The sequence below is a fragment of the Typopeltis vanoorti genome, chromosome 3 (genome assembly GCF_054136105.1).
Source record: "Typopeltis vanoorti isolate ZY-2024b chromosome 3, IOZ_Tvanoo_1.0, whole genome shotgun sequence".
NCBI classification, from domain to species: Eukaryota; Metazoa; Arthropoda; class Arachnida; order Uropygi; family Thelyphonidae; genus Typopeltis; species Typopeltis vanoorti.
Genome location: NC_143551.1, coordinates 85,418,095 through 85,432,977, shown reverse-complemented (window position 1 = coordinate 85,432,977; position 14,883 = coordinate 85,418,095). Strand labels below are relative to the sequence as shown.

Below are 14,883 nucleotides of genomic sequence, written 5' to 3'. Positions count from 1 at the left end.
CCACAGAAATGTATTTGTATTTCTGCTTGAGTGCAGTGATAACACCTGGAGAGAGGAGGAGTGGGGAGACTATCCTTCACCTGCTTCGATTCAGATAAGCTCCGAGATGACCACAGTTTCCCCCTCAGAAGACTTGCAAGATTGTTTATATGAGACAGACATTATTTTAATCACGATGTCAGTCAGCGAAATGGTTGAGAAATAATCTACATGGTCTGTTATTCTCTTACTACGTAATAAGCCTGTGAGATCCAACAATCAATATTAAAATTCTATAAGTTCATTGTTATGTGCATTGTCTCATCAAAAAACCAGATTTCCAAGGCAAATTCAATAGGAGGATAACAACAAAAAGTCTTCTAGAAGCCATGTTTTATAAACTCTAAATCTCTTCATAAACAACACATACAAAGATGGCTGTAGTTATTACTTATTTTTATTTATTTGGCTGTTTTGTTGTACGAGCTCGATAAAATAATCTAAGAAAATGAAATTCTGAGGGAACTTGGTTCTCAGAGAAAGACGATGGTTCTAGTATGGAAAAAAAATAAAGTCCAAATTTCCGGTGGGAAGATCCCTTTCCACATAATAAGAACACTTACAGAGATTCGTAATACACGAGCTTCGACGTAGGGTATCTAGAAAAAGAACCCCCCCCCATTCCCCCCTCAAACTTTGAGGTAGACCACCCCATAAGGACTGAATCTCTTTGAAGTAGCCCACCTGACAGAAATATTCAACTCGACTCAGAGAGAGAGAGAGAGAGAGAGAGAGAGATTGAGTTGTCCTTCAGCGTTCTGTGACAGCGTCTATTGTCCCGCTAGTAGCCTGTGGCGTTTCTTGTAGCAGGGCGCCGTTGAACGAGCCACTTACCGAAGAGACACGCTCTCATGGGCCTTATTACGGTAAGTTGACGACAGGCGACGTGGTGTTGGGCCATTAGCGTTCACTCCATGTCTTGTGGCCTGGTGCTGTTGCGGACAACGTTGCAAAGTCCTATCGCATGTGTGTGTGTGTGTGCGCGCGCGCGTAGCAGGCGCGTTCCGCTCTGCCGACCACCTTTAGTGTTCCTTTATGCCTGCTGACTACTATAGATCTTTACATAGTCAAAGACAGACGTTTGCTCTAAGCTCAAAGACATAAGTCCTGTATGACAGTAAAGGAATACATAAGGGAGATTTTTTTTTTTTTTCTTATCTCCCCACGTGATATCGGAGATGGGAGTTCTTCGAACTCGATACCCCAGTTTCCCGTTCATTGTATTGTGATTTATGGTGTTCTGGTTTTCAGGTATTATACAATTAATCAACTTCGATCATGTTACGGTAATGCTATGAAATAGTTCGACCGTTTACAAAGTAAAAATTTCATTATTCTCACTATTGAAATATTGTTATCCCATTGAATTGCTCGCTTCATTTGAAAACTGTTGCTTTTATCGTACCGTAAAAAAAGTTCAAACACAACATAATTGACACCAGATGGGGCTATTGGAAAATGTATATGTGGTTATTGGGTTATGGTGGTGGTTTATCCCTTTCAGTCATTTCCGACCCTACGTGACTTGTAGGCTTGCCCACAAAGTGTTCTTGGATAGATTTTTTTTTTAATACTGGGAAGTTCACCATTGCTTTCCCCCCCTCCCTAATTTTATCCGGGCTCGAGACCGGCATATGGCTGGGACGTATTCATAACTGTAATCCATGTGTGCTCACGGAGCCGGTTTGCCTGTTACGGGGGACAAAAAAACCCGAGTTTCCGGGTGAAAAAGCTCCCTACCCCCGATGAGACCGGCTAACTCACCTTTAGTCGAAAGAGATCAGATAAAGGTTCCTCACCTCACGGACGGGAATCTAACCTAGGTCTTTCCGACAAGGCTTCGTCTATACTGACTGAGTTACGGAGGTTCTATTGAGTTATAAGGGTCATATTTTCCGTGATGATCAAAAACAAGGTCAAGGGTCAATAAGAACTGTTCTTTCATCAGCCAATTCCCCCCCCCCTCAAGAAATGCGGTAAATAAAGTTTTGTATATATAGAGTCATGTTCTTCTGAAGGTTATTACGAAACTCGAAGACGTAATCAAGAATGTCATAATGTTCGCTACAATATTCAAACTGTTATAGATCGGAAGTTGTGTAGAAATAAAATGTTTTAGAAGGATCTAAGAATCACTTATAGAATTATAATTTTACTCAAACAGAAAACTTTTTTTTTTCTTTCATAGGAGACCAAAAATTCTCACGTGTTTCTGGCCTTGGCTCTTTCGAATTACTCCTGTTGTCTTCTGCGCCTCCTCAGAACTACTTTCGACAGGGTTCCAGTCAGAGCCAACCCACATTGAAACATTGTCATAGAATGATTCTGAATATTTCCCAGAGTGTGCATTCCCATGAGAAGCTGCTCGTGATCTCATGGGAATCGCGAGTTTGCTTACAATATCACTCGACCATTTACCAATCAAAAGCTCTCGTGAATTAGGACCGCATAGCCCACTGTCATTGATCAGCCGTCCAAATTCTATGCTCTTAACACCGTTATTGATAGATGGCGCTTTTTGTTATAAAAAATGCTGACGCCTACGAACTTCTATTGACATCTTTGGCGATTACTGCTTTGAAGATGATCGTTTATATTATGTCTGTTAATTGCACGTGTTCTATTGTCGGCTTGATTCCTTTTTGCAGAAGGAAAAACCAGAATTTCGGGCATAAAATACTCCACTACTGCTTCCGTATAAGGCTAACCCAACTTGAGTTCAAAAGTCATTGTTGAGTCATGTCACCTATCACACTATGAGATCTTTCCTCATCGAACTGGGTGGGGGGGGGGAAGGAGCAACGACCGAGAAAACTCAGCCTATGAGGTCAGTATATTATGTTTGTTAACTTAGGACCGTTTTTTTTCGGGGGGGGGGGATAAACACTATGTAGTTACTGCTTTTCGGAGTCACTTACGAGTGTATATATATTTATAAAACTTTTTTGTGGTTGCGTGTGTTCTTTGGTCGATTTTTCCGTATGCGAGATGGAAAATGCAAGTTTCCGACAGGGAAAATTCCTGCTACCTCAAATCGAGTAATTCGCCTTTCATCGAGAGGGCTAAGACGCGGTAAACGTTACAGAGACATGTCATCCATAGTCTCCGTTATGTGGAATAATTAACGTGAGGCCAATATACATCTTCTGGTTACCTTAAGGAGTTCCGGGAACTCATTATCTTATGAGTCACATCTCTTGATACTCTTGATCCTTCAGGGCCCTAAGAACTCTACTAATTATCATTTCACGTGTGTGATATAAACTGAGGTTGAAATTTGCCGCACCTTAGTCCCTCAGACTGCCTTGTTAATGACCGACATTTCAATATTAGTGGTGGTGGGGGGGAAGCAAATTCATAATTAACATCTGCTGAAAAACAACCACTAATCACGATCAATATTGTAGGCCACCATAAAGTAATAATATCTGTAAGATTTGAAGATATTATTAGTTTATGGTGGCCTACAATATTACTGTGATTGGTTGAGAGGCTTGTCCATTGTTAAAACCTTACAATCGAATCTAACAACAGATCTAGCAACAATTTACGTTATATTTGTACTTTGCAGTATATTTATCCATTGTTGTTTTTCAATCGCTTGCTGTTTGATTGGTTTGCGTGCTCATTGTTGTTTTCAACAATAAAACTCAACAATATATAATATTATAGATCATTTCTAGCTTCAAATTATACACAGATATTAGCTTATCGCGTAACCATGACCGGCTCCTATAAAATTAGCTGTCTTTTCGTATTGATCAGCGTACGAGTCATAAATAACGTTGTCTAAGGTTAATAAGAGTTCATTACTGCTAGCACAATACTTAAATTCATTGCGAGTACCAAAACATTCTCAAATTCTTCATGAATTCACTCTCATCAGCGCCAATTACTGTGATAACGAATAGGAAAGTGCATGTTTAATGCACTTAGTATTTCAAGGAGGGTTACGTGTAGCGATATTTTGTGCTTTTAAGACTAGTGAAGTAATGGTACGTGATCAAGTAGTAAGAGATGACTTGCATCTCGTGCCATTAAGGATCCAGTCGGATCCTGAGTGGGGGAAGTGATCATCATTATCGCCAGAACACATTCGACATTGCCTTTTAACTCATGCTTTACAAAATTCTCTGCTTATTCATGTGATTAAAATAGTTTGGATGCCTCGTGGGCACGTACTCCATGTTTTCAAATCTGTTAGGTTGATGTTGCGTACTTCATTGTCCCAAAACGAAAACTCTTATATTGCGTGTTTGAAATCTTGATGTCGTCTTTATATGAAATAGAGTAGTGAGATGGTGTCGAGATATACAAAAGAAAACAGATAATGGTTATCCGAATGAGTATTTGGCTTAAAAGTAGGCCTAAAAGTATACCAAGGCATGCTTGAACATTTTACTTTCAACAATTATTATAAAAATCAACAATGTAACGGTTTAATGTATTGTTACAGATTTTTACCTTCAGTATATTTAACAATATATCGACTTTAATTTCATACTAATAAATATACGAACAGAATTTTGATTATTTTGAATAGCAATATCTGAACTAGGGCTAACACAGTGTACATCTTAACGTATCTTGGGACGTTAACTTAGCTATTCTCACATTCGCTGTCGAGAGGTCAAAGTAATTAGTTTGATGGCGAAAAGTGTTCAGGTTGATAAATGTTCTTTTCGGACTTTCCCTAAAAGAACTTTAATGAGTTTAACGAAGATAACAAAAAACGTCACTTTAAATAGAAAATAACAGTTAACATTCCGCGACTGTTTACACCATTTGTTTCTTCTTCATCAAGACTTAATTGAGTTCTTTGTGCTTATCAATGCCGTTCAAGATCCCACGGTTCTATCATTGAGGTTTAATGAGGAACCACCCCTTGTTTCTTTGCGGAAGCTTAGCCTTGACAAGTACCTCTAATGACTTGATATCTTTCCTTTTATAATCGCATTAATTTTCGAGGTAGAACTCCGTGTACAAGTGACCACATTACCTCCAAGCGACCACCCAAACTTACGTCACGAGGTGATTTCCTCCATCTGTTACGTTGGTGGTGCATCGAGGAGCAGCCATTTGTCGCCTTTTTATTTTTATTTTGAGGTTAACCTTCGGTCCTAGTTGAAGCGATATAATGCGTTTTTTGTAAGGCTGATATGTTTTTATTCTTTATTATTGCTAAGCTATGAACGTCTTGAGCTCCCTTTTCTATGTAACAGATAACTAGTTACAGATCTGTTGCTAACCAAAATAAATAAATAAATAAATAAATTAATTAATAATAACAATAATAATAATTATTATTATTATTATCATCATCCTTATTATTATCAGTTAAGGTATTGTGACTTGGAAGTGCGGTGATTGGTTAATGAGGATTATTTGATTAAACCATGCCATTCCCACCTGCTTAAAGCTAGGGTTAGCTTTTATGAAGAGAGTGGAATTAGCATACGCTATGTTTGGTATTTTTTATGGGTGGAAAAGCAGGCGTTGCGTTGGATGCTGGTGGTTTGCGAAGTGAAAATAGGTGTGAGTGCAATGTTAATTGTGTTGGCATAGCTTCCACAGTTCGTGTTTTAATATTCTGTAATTGTCTGTGTGTTTTACATTTTGTGGTAGGTTGTTGAGTACGTTGTGTAATAAGGCTGTTGAATAATCATAATAATAAAAGCTCTTTAACCATATCAGTGTCTATATTATCACTTGAAGATAATTGTGTTATATTGCATTTATATGCAATATATTATTATTATTATTATTATTATTATTATTATTATTATTATTATTATTATTATTATTATTATTATTATTATTATTATCAATATATTATGCATTTATTTATTACTTTTTTAAAACAATGTCTAATTTCGATCGATTGTCTAATAATGGAAAGCTAATCACTTGATATATTGTTGTGTAAAACAATATATCAACTATATAAAAATATATCAACTATATAAAAAACTCAGTACCTCTTAAAATAAATTATTACAGGCGTCTTTTTTTTTTTGTCCCTTTTCTAATATACAAGTGTGAGAGGACATTGTGAATTGTGCCCAAATGTTACGCACCCAACTTAAATAAAATGGTTCTCATTGTTAAGCCTACTCAAACTATAAACTCCTCTTTGTTTTTTACACTAAGCTTTTTCTTTAAGTTTCTTGGAAAGGCTAATTACATTTTGTAGTTTTGCTGGTAGGACTCGTTTTAGTACCGCTGGCAAAATTCCTCGCACAGTGAACTCAGTAATCTCACAGTTTCCGCTTGGATGATAATTCCATCTGTAGAACTCTCTCGGCTTTACCAGACATGTGTCAGCTTCGCATCTTATCACTTCTTCTACACTGATTGTAAACACTTTTCTCCCTGTGTGTGCGTGTTCTTGTGATGGTTTAATTATGTATGAATTTTATTCGGCACGTCTGCGCTACACTAGTGCCACCTATGCACACTTATTTCGTTATCTCTATAGGTTTTGTTGAATAAAAAACAAAATTTACAATTTTGCATTATTATAGGTAGACCAGAACAGAACACACACACACACACAAACACACACACTTTTTGAAAATTAAAAAACATTACATGATGTTAATGTAAGTGTATGATTCTATTAAAAATAAGTATTTTGTTTATTTTTTTAAGGAAAAAAAACTCCTTAGAGATACTTTGGCGTTCACAAATATAGGTTTTGCTTGCGTTTATCATGTACACAGGACAATTTGCATCGTCAAGAACGAAATAGGCGACAGTTCGTGGCTCAATGCTAAGTGCTCGCCATTATTTCAAGACACCCTGCTTTCAAATCCAATTGTGCTAGAAATACGCAGACCGAGCTGTTAAAAAATGAAATATTTTTTTATAAAGATTTTTCGCACAATCCTAATAAATATCTTAAATAAACAATCTTAAAACCATTCAGAAGATTGTTGAGATTGCGAATCCGAATGCTTTTGATTTTATCTATGGAGAGAAATTAATTAAAAATTTGTATTTGTAACGATTGCATTAAAAAAAAAAACAATAAAAAAACATAATTCTTTCGCTGATACAAATAATTAATCTTTAACAATGGCTATTTGCACACATTTTTTTTTTTTTAAATAATAATAATATTCATAGGATGAATTCATAATAGTAATTGCGTCTTACTGGTGTGATGGCCGGGATAAGAATAGCTCCACTGTAGCCCATGCATGTTGTACGAGGCGACTAAAATGGGTACCCAGCAGGGGCGAATGCTGGTCTTAAAATTCAGGCTTGCTCTTGTTATCATTCAGGGAGTGAGAGGTGTGATTGAAGTCTGATTAGGGGAATAATGAATTACTGACCATTTAAAACTATATATTAAGAAATTTATGTACATTTAATCATACGAATACAACATTTATTTTACAAATGATATTCTATCTTTTTCAATTTAGCTACTTGAATACAAATTCTACCGTACGGATCTTCTTTATGAACTGGTCAATAACATCGTCATAAAAGGTTGGTTGTAACTTAATTTTCCCAAGCAACACGCACACTTGTAAAGGCTGGCTGAAGCTCACTGGCTAGAGCTACTTTGACTGCGTATGGCCTGTGTTTAAGACGACGTGAAGGGAGCGGAAATGGCTATGCGCGCGCATGAGATCACAGTGCTGCTGCGAGGACCTGAAAGTTCCTACAACCGAGCAAGCCAATTTAGCTTTGACTAGACGAGCAAGCATCGGCCTTCGATACACAAAGCAAAGCTCAATTATTGCCGCGCAAGCTTAAGACGTCTTCTGTCTACAAAAATAAAAGCCTAAATGGAATGCTTATAAATGCATGCATTTATTAACAAATAAATATTACTTCTTTCTCAATTAATGAGCTTGCGCAGCAAGCATGGAGAATTCGCCCCCTGGTACCCAAGGAGGGTAATGGATGCTGTACACTTCATTCGCCCACTATTTGTAGATCTCTCCTTGGCATTTTGCCAAGAATAGTCGATTCATGCTGAAGGATGTACGAATTGGTCGCCAACATGCGAAATCACGTGCTTTCTTGTCTGTCGCTACTAGTTTTTGTCGTCGCTTTTTTGCATTACTTTTTTATTATTAATTTGTTTGATGGATCCAATACATCAACAAGTTCTGTTGCTAAACGTTTCGGTGGCTCTTGCAAAAGAATATTGAATAATGCTGACATTTTGCGAAAAAGAATTGTCAGAAGGCCGTCTTCTTGTTCCCCTTTCTCAATTCATAAAACGTGCAATTGCGGGCGTATCGTGGTCGACTGTTAAAAGAATTCGTAGGGAATCAAAAGGTGAAGGTAAGCCAAAATTTAAATCTCCTAAAAAAAAGCGCCAGAGCAAAGAAAATCATCGAAACCGTAGCTTTGAATGATTTTGATGTAGACGTTATAAGCAGAACTATTCACGAATTTTACGTGGTCGAGAAAAGAGTGCCAACTGTTCCGAAATTGATTCCTGTGCTTAAAGAAAAAAATAATTTTCCTTAGAAAAAAGAAACTTTAAGGAAAATACTTCATGAAATCAGATTTTGTTTCAAAAGTCCCAGAATAAAAGGAAGCTTATCATGGAGCGATGTGACATTGTTTTTTCTAGAACGCAGCATTTGAGAGCAATAAGACGTTTCAGGGAGGAGAAAAAACCGATTGTGTATCTAGATGAAACTTGGATTGGTAGTAATTTAATTATGGAAAATGTTGGCAGTCTAAAGAAGAATGTGGAGTGCTACAAACCGGAAATGAATTCTACGATCTTCGAAAAGTGGGCAGAAGAAAAACCGATTCCAAACCTTCCTAAAAATGCTGTTGTTATAATTGATAACGCTTCATATCACTCTATTCGATTAAACAAAGTTCCAAATTGGTCTAATAAGAAGCAAGTTCTTATGGATTGGCTCTCTGCAAATAACATTTTTCATTCCCCAGATATGCGAAAAATTGAATTGCTTAATTTGGTCAAAAGAAACTCGCCCACAACTAAGCTATTTAAATTCGACACGATGCTCAAAGAGCATGGATTTCTAGCTTTGAGGCTACTACCATATCATTGCGATAATAATGCTATTGAGTATGTTTGGGCAGAAGTGAAAAGTTTCATTCGCCATCGCAACGTAACTGGAGATGTTGACATGTCGAAACTTTTTGAGCTTTCAGAACAGGCGATTGAAAGTATTACAGTTCAAAACTGGGGAAAATATTGCTTTCATGTCACCTCATTGGAAAATATGTATTGGGACAGAGACGGAATTATCGAAGAATTACGCGAACCTTTGGTGATCAGTTTAAGTGAAAGTGATGGCGATTCGGACACCGATTTAGATGACTCTGAAGATTAAAAGGATTTGATAATGGTATTTTTTTCCAACCTTTTTTTGCATGGGTTTGTTAAAAGAGTCACAACAAGTCATAAATAGTTAATCGGTTAGGACATTAAAGTGTCTCAGTTCTCTCAACTGTAAGTTTAGAATATCTAAGTTCATTTGAAAAAATTTCTTATGTTTTTCTGTATAATTCTTTTTATTTTATAGAAAACTTTCTTAAAAATAAACTTAGTTAAATTTTTGTTTTATGCTATACCTTTTTTAATTTTGTTAACACTCTACGTACATTTTTCCAACTGTTATACAAGCAAAATAGTTACACTTTAAAAACTACAATGTTCGTAAAAGAAAAGCTAAATTTTCCGACCTGTAATAATAAACAAACATATCTATCCCAAAAGACAGATTGATTACCCTATTATCGGAATGAATTCTCCTTTTTCTGACATGCACAGAAGTGTCGAGGGACCTCTAATCGCTGGACGAACTATACCCTCCCCTGCCATGATCAGAGCTTATAGCTCTATATTACCCCATCCATACATTTTCTTCTACAGATAACGGGGAATATGAAAGACATTCTTGCTTCACCCATCTAGCAAAAAAAAAAAAAAAAAAAGAAAAAAGTAATTGCGTTTAACATTTTATTCAAACAATACTGGATCACTCAGTCAGTGATTGTATAACTGACGTGTTATCCTGGACTGCTGTATTATTGATTATTATAAGCAAGTACGTGAAATATTATCCTATTCTCAGATGAATGACATCTCATACGTTCAGGAGTGATCGTTTGCCATATTAGATTTAAAAAAAAATTACAGAATTTATTTATTTTTCAAAACGTGGTGGTCCTCCTCTCAAAAAATGGGTTCGTTAAGACTTCAATTTATAGACTGCAGTGTTTTAACTTATAATATTCCCCTTGACCTTCTGCTCGCTAGAAAATCTTATCTTCAATCTGTTAATTTGTCTTTGGCTTACAACTGCCCCTTTAATGTATAAGTTGATGGATCACTCTTCATTTACACGAAGAAATATAGCAGAGTTTGCTTAAGGCGTATTATAGGGAGGACAAAATTCGACATTGCTTGATCGTGAGGAGTTCTTTAACGCCATCTTATCTACAACGCTAATCTTAAGCTTATGCTTGAATTAAAAGAGGACGCGGAAAACGGTATAAAAAGACCTGCCAGAAGGTGGCGCTTTAATCATTTTATAATGCGATTGAATAATAGTAGGGACAAAAAAAAAAAAAAAGGCAAGTAATAGGTAACCCCCAGAATTAACACCATCAAGGCGTAGATAATGACCTTTACTCTTACCAACCCCCCGTGTGATTTATTAATAAGGTTCGTAAGATATCTTCTAGGGGGACTTTTTGTTATCTTGTACGTCAAAACAGATTAATGACCAAGTTCCTTTATCTCATCGAGTATTTGAATTTCTACTTACTAATATTTCGAGTATATCCTTGGCTTAATTATAGTGAAGTGATCATTTTTTTTTCCAGCCAACACTGTAATTTCCTATTCCAATAGTGGTTAACGCAGTCTGGTGACACTAGGCGGGGTTAAAGGAATGTAAGGAGTTTGCGTGTAAATGATAAAGATTAAGTGGGAAAAGGAGTGAACAAAGAAAGGGATGTTCTTACCTTTTACCACTTCAACAGAAGCTTGTCAAGCCCATATAGGGATACCTGTATCCACTAGGTGGCGTTTGCTTCGAAATTATCTTAGTTTCAAGTTTACAATCGTTTAGAATACTGTTAACTAAAAGGGCCGATAGGTGGCGTAGCGAACCGTTTCCGAAGAAATTAAAAACAAATGCTAACTCCTTAAAAATTTCTGAAGAAATTAAAAAAAAAAATGCTAACACCTTAACCAAGAAATTTTAATCCTTTTCCCAAGTAAGCAAAACAAAGTTTATAATTGACAATTATGACTTAAGGGGTGAAGCGAAAAGCTTTTCATATTCCCTGTTGTCTGTTACGGTCACAGTGCAGGGAAATATATTATGAGCTGTTTGCTCACCCAGAATGGGCATGGAGATTCTACATCACTGAAGGAAGTTAAAATGGCTTTTGGTCTTTTGTGTTGGAGTGTATCCGTAGGCTCATGGGCTACAGCTTGCTGAACTAGATCATTGGGATGAGTGGACGTCTTTAGGAAGAACTTTGCAGCTAAAGTTTGTAGGAAGGAGAAGGTATAAGGAATATTTGTTATCTCGGTGAAGTTGATGATTTCTGACGAACCATGGGGCGTTTAGGATCATTCTCAAGCATTTGTTCTGAACCCGTTGCAATTTGATAATATTTGTAGTGGAGGTGTGGCTCCAGGCTGGAGAAGCATAAGTGACTATAAGACGAATCGTCAGCTGGTATAAAAGCAGTTTGATTCTAATGTTTAGCTTGCTGCTTCTGTTTATTAGGGGGTAGATCTGAGCGATGGCTTTAGATGCCTTTGTACATGTAGCCTTGATGTGTTGGTTAAAAGTTAATTTTTTGTAGAGGACGACACCTAAGTAATTTATTTCCGTCTGCCAGGAAATTTTGGTGTTGAATAATAAGATGTCTCTTACAGGAGATATCGACCTTTTTGCGAAGAGAATAGCTGAACTTTTTAGGGGATTTACTTGCAGTCTGCATTTGGAGAACCATCTTTCTAATTTTAGAAGGTTTTCTTGAAGTTTTCTAGTAACGAAATGTGGTCGGAGAGATCTGACTAAGAATGCTGTGTCATCTGCATACAGGGCCATGATGGATGACATTGGGTTGTGCGGGATATCAGACATGTATACAGAGAACAGCAATGGAGCCAGTAGTGATCCCTGAGGCACTCCTGCCAAGATGGGTCTCTGAGATGAGGTAGTGCCGTTAATCTTGACTTGCATGGTCCTGTTTTGCAGATATGAACCAACTAAATGTGTCAATTTCATTGAGATACAAGCTGAGATAAATTTATGTAGCAATCCAAAGTGCCATATTTTGTCAAATGCTTTGGATAGGTCAAGGAAAACAGCTCCCGTGTATTGACGTCAGTTGTAGCTGGTAGTAATGTATTCCACTATTCTGTAGATTTGGTGAGTGGTACTGTGGTATTGCCGAAAACCGAACTGCTCTTTAGGAAAGATGTCTAGTTCATTTATTGAGGCTTGAAGACGTGCGAGGATGACCCTCACCGCAATCTTACGTAGGTTGGAGATGAGACTGATTGGACGATAATTTTGAAGAGGTGAGGATCCTTGCCCAGCTTATGTATAGGAATTACATCGGCCAATTTCCAGGTGAAAGGAAAATAGTGAAGACTTAGGATTACATTTATAATTATGGTCAGGTGCACTGCTGCTTTTCGGGGCAGAGGTTTGATCACCCGATTAGTAATGCCGTCTGGCCCAGGAACATTTTGGTTCTTTTTTTTTCAAATGTTGTTCAACAAACTTCATCATTGGCCTGTAGAGTAAGATAGGCTGAGAGTCAGCAGATAGTAGGAGAGGAAATAAAGATAGAGTGCATAGTGGTAGGGTAGGTAAAAGAGGCCTCAGTTGACCTGTTTTAGCTGTTTGCCCCCCCCCCCCCAGGGGCGCTTCTAAAACGGTCGTTGATTTTTCACTTAAAAAAAAGGAAAAATCCTAAAAAGGAAACATGTAACAAAACAAAGAGAGAATAAATTTGGAGAAGCAATGGAAAGGTAAACTTAGAGGTGGAGGAAGGATCTGGCCCGAGTGATGCAGCTCACAAGGAACTGCACCGCCTAGCTGCTCGGGTTCTCAGGTCCTCCCCCACCTGTGGGAACTAAAAACCAGTGAGGCTGAGTACAGAAATCCACCAGGTGGTTACTGTTCCTTTCTTTTGTTGTGGGCTGTTATGATTCTTTTGGCCATGTCTAGTTTGCAGAGAGCTATGTAGAATGCCGAAGCTGCCTCCTCGTCTATATCCAGGGCTACCTCTACTTGCTCAGGGGTGATTTTGCTGATGTCATCAACGAAAATATCACCCCATTTTGCATTGACGATGTCGGGTCCATATTTCCCTGTGAGGAGGAGTTCAGGTTCTCCTACTTTATCTATTGCCTCTTTAAACTTTTCTGCCACCCCGGGCATACCTCTAAGGAGATGTTTTAGAGTCTCCCCTGCTTTTGCATGAGGGACTTCTGGGTGTTCGGTTTCAGATACTTTTGCTGTTTTGAGATTTGTCAGCTCTTCTTCCTGCGGACTTAATGGCCGTTTGGAAGTTTTGGTGTTCGTCTCCATCTCTACTTCAGCTTCTTCTACTGTATCTGAATTGGCGATGTCTATATTGGCAGTGGTAGCTCCGCTTTCGTCCGTGGGAGTTACCATGATGGTTTCTGCATTGTCAGTCTCTTCTGTTGGGATCGTATTGCTGGTCTCTGCAATGCTGGTAGGTTTCCCTCCCTTACGGGACCTGTTCGTTGTCTTAGACATGGTGGCATGATCAGGAGTGGCCTCAAGAGGCAGAAACTCTTCCTGTGTTGTGACTTTTTCATTACTTGGTTTTGTTGCTGATGTGATTGCACCACCCATCCTCTCTGCCAGGGTTCTGGATGGGCAGGTGTCGACTCTGTGGTCAGTGACCCCACATTTCAAACAAGCTGCCTCACATTTTTCTTGGTTGTGGCCAATTTTTAGGCAGTTCTTGCATTTTATGCAAGGGCAGTCTCCCCCAAGATGATTGAAGGCACCACATCTAAAGCATTGCTTTTTGACACCTGGGTAATTTACCATTACCCGGGCAGATCCTATGAAGACAAAGTTAGGAACTTCGGTCCTCATTTCAAGAGAGATAGTTACCTCCCCTGACTTCCACTCAGGATTGTCTGCGTCATTGTGAACCTGGATTTCCCGTACAACTCCCCACTTAGAGAATACGTTGTGAATTATATCGTTGTTCTCTGCATATTCTAGGGGAAATCGTGGTATCTTAAGGGTTCTCAGGATGCTCCCAACCATGAAGGGAGATACTTTTACTTTACCACAGTCAAACCCTTGGAGAAGCTTTTCTCTAGTCTCCATATTTTTGGTCACTACCTGGTATCTTCCTCCCCCATAAGGGGTAAATCCAAAAATGTTCTCTGTGCCGACGCAGTCTATGATGGCTTTCGCCATCGCCCTTGCCGGTATTGTGGCGTCAACCTCAATGCTGAAGGTACGCACACGCGGCAGAATGTAGGACTTGATCAGATGGGGGGAGCTTAACTATTCCCACCACCAAGTGTTTGATATTTCTCCAGTCCGGGGTTTACGAAGTTCTGTAAATTTCCGGTTAAATATCGTGAAACCCGATGAGACTCGTACCGATATTAACGGTTAAGAACAGAAACTATACACTTTATCTAAGCCAAACGGCCGAGAAGCAAAAGATGAACGTCAGGAAATAAAATTCCATTTTAATAATGTCATATACCTCATACCTCAACAGATACAAAGTTTTACATAAGTAATGTAGAAATCATATATATCTCATATACAAGTAGACAAAAGGTGCCTAATCTTATTAACAACA

General features: G+C 38.1%; 1 protein-coding gene and 1 non-coding gene across 2 annotated transcripts in view; one reads left to right on the top strand and one right to left on the bottom strand.

The window, feature by feature from the left end:
- Nucleotides 1–14,883, top strand: part of LOC150108345 (protein Wnt-5b-like) — a 76,312-nt gene that overhangs the window by 12,589 nt on the left and 48,840 nt on the right. The window lies entirely within an intron of this gene.
- On the bottom strand, nucleotides 14,545–14,738 carry LOC150108346 (U2 spliceosomal RNA). Its single transcript, XR_016548151.1, has one exon. It is a non-coding gene; the product is annotated as a U2 spliceosomal RNA (small nuclear RNA).